We start from the raw sequence: 7,143 nt of genomic DNA on the forward strand, positions 1-7,143 counted from the left end.
AAAAACACACACAGGTAATAGAAAGCATAATCATTTAAAGTCATACTTTTCTAACCTGAGATTTTTCAACATTTTACTAAGTTTTCCTTAAAGACAGTATGCTAACTTTAAATGCCTTGATTTTCTTTTAGAGAGAACACTTTGTTTTCCTTAGAAAAAGTAAAAGAAGATATTGGTTCTATTTCTTCTACATATGCAACAGAATTACATGTCCCTTTGAAGATAGGTATGGCTAAGGGACTTTCTTTAGCCAAAAAATATCAGTGATGTGACATGTGTCACATGAATATATAATCATCCATCTGGCATAGTATTTGACAATGACCCAAATAGTGGAGTCCTGGTTCCTAAGGAGGCAATATGGAGTAAATTCCTCTAACCTACAAGTGAGAATCCTTGCTTTTTAAAGCATTGAGATTGAGGGATTTTTTCTTACATAGCAAGATCTACCTACCTAGCAAGATGAGTTGCTTCATAACAAAAACTCAATGTTAGACATGTTTTGGCTTTTGTTGATTAAAATTCCAATGGAGCATTCAGATATCAGTCAAGAAAATGTAGGGGATAAAAATCTAATCCTCTTTTTAATATCTTTATTGATATATAATTGATATGCAAAAAAGGCATATTTAATGTATACAATTGAATGGTTTGGACTATTCACATGTGAAAACATCACCACAATCAAGGTTATAAAAATGTCTAATACGAATCACTTCTCGGCCTTTTGGCTAAGATCAAGTGTAAAAATGTCCAATACCTCTTAAAGTTTCCGTGTGTCCCTTTGTTTTGTTTTCATTTTTTTGTGGTAAGAACATTTAACATGTGATCTACTTATGTAACAAATTTTGAAGGGCATGATACCATATTGTTAACTATAGGCACTATGTGGTAGAGAAGGTCTCTAATACTTATACATCTAGCATAACTAAACTAAAACTAAATTTAACTAAATAACTAAAACTTTATACCTATTCAGCAACTAAGGAAAGAATACATTTTTAGTTAATTTTTTTTTTTTTTTTTAGTTCAATTGCACAGAAAGTGTCTTCTGGTCAAATTCTTTCACTGGTAATAAAGACAAATAAAAAGTGGCCAGGGGCACCTGGGTGGCTCAGTGGGCTAAAGCCTCTGCCTTCGGCTCAGGTCATGATCCCAGGGTCCTGGGATTGAGCCCTGCATCATCCTCTCTGCTCAGCAGGGAGCCTGCCTTCCCCTCTCTCTCTCTGCCTGCCTCTCTGCCTACTTGTGATCTCTGTCTGTCAAATAAATGAATAAAATCTTAAAAAAAAAAAAAAGTGGGGGACGCCTGGGTGGCTCAGTTGGTTGGACGACTGCCTTCGGCTCAGGTCATGATCCCGGAGTCCCAGGATTGAGTCCTGCATCGGGCTCCCAGCTCCACGGGGAGTCTGCTTCTCTCTCTGACCTTCTCCTCAATCATGTTCTCTCTCACTGTCTCTCTCTCAAATAAATAAACAAAATCTTTAAAAAAAAAAAAAAGTGGCCAGAAAATTAAAAATAAAATCTAAGTTAAAATTTAATGAACAAAGCTCTGCTAAAAACAGCTATTTATGGCTAGAAGATGAAAGAGGTCTGAGAGTCATTTGTAAAACATGATGACTATAGTTGATAATACTAGATTGTATAATTGAAATTTTCTAAGAGATTAGAACTTAAATGCTTACACACACACAAAGTGAGGTGATGAATGTGTTAATTAACTAGATTAGGAGAATTCCTTCTGAAACACAGTAAAAAAACAAACAGCTGTTTTCAAAACCTGTGATGGAAAGAAAAAGTCTTGCATTATTTTACAGAGAAATAAACCTTGTTTATTTTCCCATTTAAGTAAAATTTACTCCATTTTTAAGTGTGTGTGGGGGTGTGTGTGACTTACAGCTTTCAGGGCCATTCCTGTAAACTTCTGAAATTGTAACAGTATAATGAAATAGATTCAGCACAGACAAATTCACTTGTTGATGAGAGATTTAGGACTCTATTTGATATTATCATCATATATCATGTGACAAAACATTACTTTGAAGAATATTTGTTCACCAATCCCTTGGTTCAAATTAAATAAATCTAGAAATTGTAAAAAAAAAATGCAATAAGACATTCCAGATTATACGCTAATGACTGGAATCTGAGAAAGTCAAGCTCACAAAGATTAAAGTTTGAGTCAGTATAAAATTATACTATGTAAATATCCATAAAAGTCCAATTCTTGACTACTTCAAGGCCCGAGTAGTATTATAATTAATTTGACTTAAGAAGTTACTTCATCCAGGGACACCTGGGTGGCTCAGTTGATTAAGCATCTGACTTCTGCTTCAGTCATGATTCCAGGATTCTAGGATCGCACCCTGTGTGCGGCTGGCTCCCTGCTCAGTGGAGAGTCTACTTCTTCCTCTCCCCACCCCCTCATGCTCTTTCTCACTGTATCTCTTTGTCACATAAGTAAATTCTTAAAAAAAAAAAAAAAAAGAAGTTTCTTTAGTCATTTGACAGTGTTAGTGACTGCATGACAAAAATTAATACCTGATTTTTACAGATTTTACAGTTTAATGTTTGTGGTTTTCTTTCTGACTAAATTGTCTATATTAATATTGTAAGTGATAATATCTTTAGATTTAAATTCCTACTATATTTTATGAAAAAAAGAGATATATATGTACTTAGCTTTACAGATTTTTCAGTCAGTACTGTCTTAACTGTGGTTGCTTTTATCTTAAATGCTTCTTTTTTCAGTTCTGTGTCTTCTTATACAAATTTTATAGAGCCATCTCTAACCAATTAAGAACTTGAAAATAGATATAATATTTTTGGTAAGTACTTAATTAAGAATTCTTGCTACACAGTTATTAAAAACAAAGATAGGATTCAGTCTTGCATAAGACCAGGTACATAAACAAAAACAATGACAAACTATAACCCAGCTCATCCTCTTGAATGACAATGACTAGTTTTCCTTTTCTTATGTATCTGATTTACAAAGACATTGTTTATACAAAATCAGAAACGTATTAACAAAGGAAAAATATTTACATTAAGCAAGAGATACTTTACTTTTGCAAAAGGAAACAGAAGTAAATATATAAGCATTCTTACCACAGAATGAACTTGGAAATGTACTTTTATATAATGAACTAAGATTGTATCAAAACTTCTTTTTACTAAAACAGGGATAAATACATTTAGAATTATAAGGCAACTCTATAGTGTACATCACGAGATTTCCATCATTAGTATTTGGCTGTTTGTTTATTGGTTCCTAACAAACTGTGAAAACAATAATTTTGGTGCAAAAGATCAGAATATGATCAAAATTTATAATTGTGACATATTGCAAAGATTAGTAGACAAGATGTATTGGATTTTTGGATAAAAGGCTAAGAATATTGGCTTCAATGCCTTCATTTGTAAATTCAAATTTAAGGTTATATGAGCTCCAAACATTTCTTTCAGTTCAAAATTATTTTATGCATTATTAAAATTATAAGCCATTTATTACTCATTGGCTTTTAAAGAAATTCTTATGTGTTCTGGAATGATATCTGTAGTAAATACAAATGAGCATTAGCTATTGCAATCATTAACTATATTGGAAAAAGATTTTTAAAACTCTAAATATATGTACTCTTTATACTCATTCTTTTCATATGCTTGCCAGAGTAAGAGAAATCAGAGACTGTCAGCAGACACTAAAATTCTTTAGCACTTGACACTTCAAATATCTTCTGGCACCATCCCCAAAATGATGTCAGCTTCTCATACAATACCAAACATATAATACTCCCCCAGAGCATCTCACTTTCAGAGTTGGTGTACTTTCAAATATCAAGTGCAGTAATGGTTTTTCTCCAACCGGTGACTGAAATCTTTAGAAGTTATGATCTAATCTCAACAATGAATGATATTATGAGGTGGAAAACAGTAAAATAAGCATAAAATACATGCTAAATGTCTGAGAAAACATTTGTAATGAACAGAGGCCTTAAAAAGCATTCTAGAGACAGCTATGCTACATGGTATACTTGAAACTGAACTTAATTATGATATTTCAAAAGAAAACATTCCCTTTAAATGAAAGTCTAAGGAGTGTTGCCTTAGAATTTAGCTGTTCATCTATTCCTTAATACCATATTACAGAGAGGTTTTATTATGATAAAGACTATGGATTCTGGATGGATGATTTTAAAAGGGAGGGGGATGGGGAGATGGATTAGCCTAGTGATGTGTATTAAGGAGGGCACAGATTGCATGGAACACTGGGTGTTATACCCAAGCAATGAATCATTGAACACTACATCAAAAACTAATAATGTACTGCATGGTGATTAACATACCATAATTATATATATAGATATAGATATAGATATATAGATATATAAAAACTGTGGAAGAAACCTAAAAAAAAATCATGTATTACATCATATGCTTAACATCCATAGGTAAATAATTTGTTGCCTACATGCCAATTTTATATATTTAATTTTATGTAAATATCTTTATATAAATATTTTAAACTAGAAACTAGCTTATTTTTTAAATAAAATAACACCTTTTTTTCCTGCTATCTTGAAAAGCTAACTCCAAATCTGACTGAAGTTTTTCTAAGCAACTGCAGTATATACAGTATTATAATCACCAGTTATTATAATAGACTGAAACAGTTTTAGGAAATCTCACTTACATCTGGCAAACTAAATGTTCTAACATTACATTCACATTGATAGCAATGACCTTTGGCTTATTTTGATGATTTTAAAATATAATGTACTCTCCTAAACAAGACATTGGAAATTACGGGAATGAAAGAAACTGAGAAAATCACTTATAATTCCACTATCTACAAACATATTTCCTTTCGGGGCGCCTGGGTGGCTCAGTGGTTAAAGCCTCTGCCTTCGGCTCAGGTCATGATCCCAGGGTCCTGGGATCGAGCCTCACATCGGGCTCTCTGCTCAGCAGGGAGCCTGCCTCCTCCTCCTCTCTCTCTCTGCCTGCCTCTCTGCCTACTTGTGATCTGTCTGTCAAATAAATAAAAATCTTTAAAAAAAAAAATATTTCCTTTCTATTTTTTTCTTTTTGTTTTCCCATGGTTAGAATAATATTTCTATAAAATAACATATTCTGTACTCTTCCCACAACAATATATCATAAGCACTTCTCTTTTTAACTTCATTTTAATGAAGTTAAAAGTTTTTTTTTTTTTTTTTTTTTTTTTTTTAAGGTATAAGTAAAAAGGACCACAAACTTTATTAAAAGTCAGTAAAGGTAACATATAGTATGTACAGATGGCACATGGTGCCAATTTTATTTGCAGTTATTATAGTACTCCAACTCATGTTTACAAGTTACACCTTTGCCACAGCCTTGGCTAAATCTTGAACTAGTGCAGAATTTAGCTGTGCCAGCGTGCTGATCTTTGCGTGCTTAGATGTGGCATACTTGTTCTTGATGGTCATGTGCTTTGTAAGCCCACGATTCACCATGACTATATTCTTAGCCAGGTGTTGCATAACACTTAGAAGGGATTCTTCAGTGTATGATAGATAATGCTGTAGAGTTGGTGTCCATTCACCGTTATCAAGAATTTTCAGTGCTAAGCAAAAAGCTCCTGCTGCAATCTGAGAAGGAGGAAAGTGCACCATATCGTAGTCCAACATAGTTCCATCAGGTATTTGGCCAAAGTATGTTGCTCAACATCAACCTCTCCGATCTTAGATGCTCTCCGAAGGAAATGCAGGGGTAGAGGGCGGCCCAGACCAAAATTTAAAGATCTTAGAATCTTCATTTCCATCTGTCTGATTTGGTGCTTAGTGTAAGTGTTGTCAGTCACAAAGGCAAAGTCACCAATTTCTGGAGGGTACATTTCTTCATATTTGCTTGCAATAAACATGGCAGTGACACCAACCAGCTGCAGCATCTTCTTGGGCACACAATTATTCTGCATGAACCGATCAATAATGGAAACAGTCATGTACATGGTCTCCTGAAGTAACCTGAACTTCATCTGAACCTGTACTAGCCAGTCAATAAGGATAGCTCTCATGTTTCCAGTGACTTCACGACCCAGTAGGTATTTTGGTCTGATGGCTTGCTCTTCCTCAAGTTGTCTCAGATAAGCATAAATATCTTTCACATATTCACTACAAAGGTTTGGATCAGCTCCATCTTCGGCATCCACATCATTCACTGCAAGAATTACATCAGAGAATGCCTGACACAGATATTCTTCTGCAGGGGCACATCCAGATGTTTCCATTGGGCTTGGAGAGGGAGTATCAACCAAAATAGGTTCAGGCGAAAGTTTTTCTTCTCTAACGGGCTCAGGTTCTGGCTCAGGTTCTGGCACAGGTTCGGGTGCCTTCTCCAGAGGTTTAGATAGTTTTTTAGCAATAACTTTTCCAGGAACCAAAGTTTTTGCTTCCTTTTTCAGAGGCAATTTGGCCTGTGGTTGTTCGCTGACTTTGTTACCAATGTCTCCGAGGGCTGTTCTCGGCCTCAGCCCGGGCTTGGAGGCCGCAGTCGTGGCCAGAGGCACGCGCTTTGCGCCTGCCATGCTGATCTTCGCCTTATTTTCCACATTAACTTTTGCGTTCCTGGTGACCCGGAGTGCCATGGCTTCTTCTTCACCAGGCAGCAGCTCAGTGGGGAGAAGCAGAGCACGGGAGTCACCAACCAGCCGGGGACCTGAACCCCGCGCAGCTCAACAGCCGTTCCGCCGCAGCACGCCCAAGTTAAAAGTTTTTAACTTCATTTTAATGAAGTAAGAACCATTCTATTATGTTAAGGCACCATTACTGTGTTATCAGGTGATCTCTAGGGTTTTTTTCTCTGCATCATAATGTATGTTATATCCCTAAAATACTAAATATAATATTTAAGTACATGATGTAAAAAGTTGTCTAGAGGAAGGTAATTTAGCAATTAAGTGACATGAAGACTCTGTGCCATTTTTTTTTTTTCCAGTTCTCTCAGTCTTTCTCTGACGATTGCTAGGTGACTGCAAAATCTCCAGTCTTCATTTCCTTATACAATTTTATTCAAAGACAGAAAGCGTAAGAGGTAATCAGGGCAACAAGAGACTTCTTAATATATCTTTATCCTTTGGTCATGAAGGAAATAATCTCTCCA

At 35.3% G+C, this 7,143-nt stretch overlaps 1 pseudogene; it reads right to left on the bottom strand.

Moving 5' to 3' along the window:
* Nucleotides 1-5,239: 5,239 nt before the first annotated feature.
* Nucleotides 5,240-6,737, bottom strand: LOC125107908 (G2/mitotic-specific cyclin-B1-like; annotated as a pseudogene).
* Nucleotides 6,738-7,143: the final 406 nt, after the last annotated feature.

Source organism: Lutra lutra, chromosome 8 (genome assembly GCF_902655055.1).
Source record: "Lutra lutra chromosome 8, mLutLut1.2, whole genome shotgun sequence".
Classification (NCBI taxonomy): domain Eukaryota; kingdom Metazoa; phylum Chordata; class Mammalia; order Carnivora; family Mustelidae; genus Lutra; species Lutra lutra.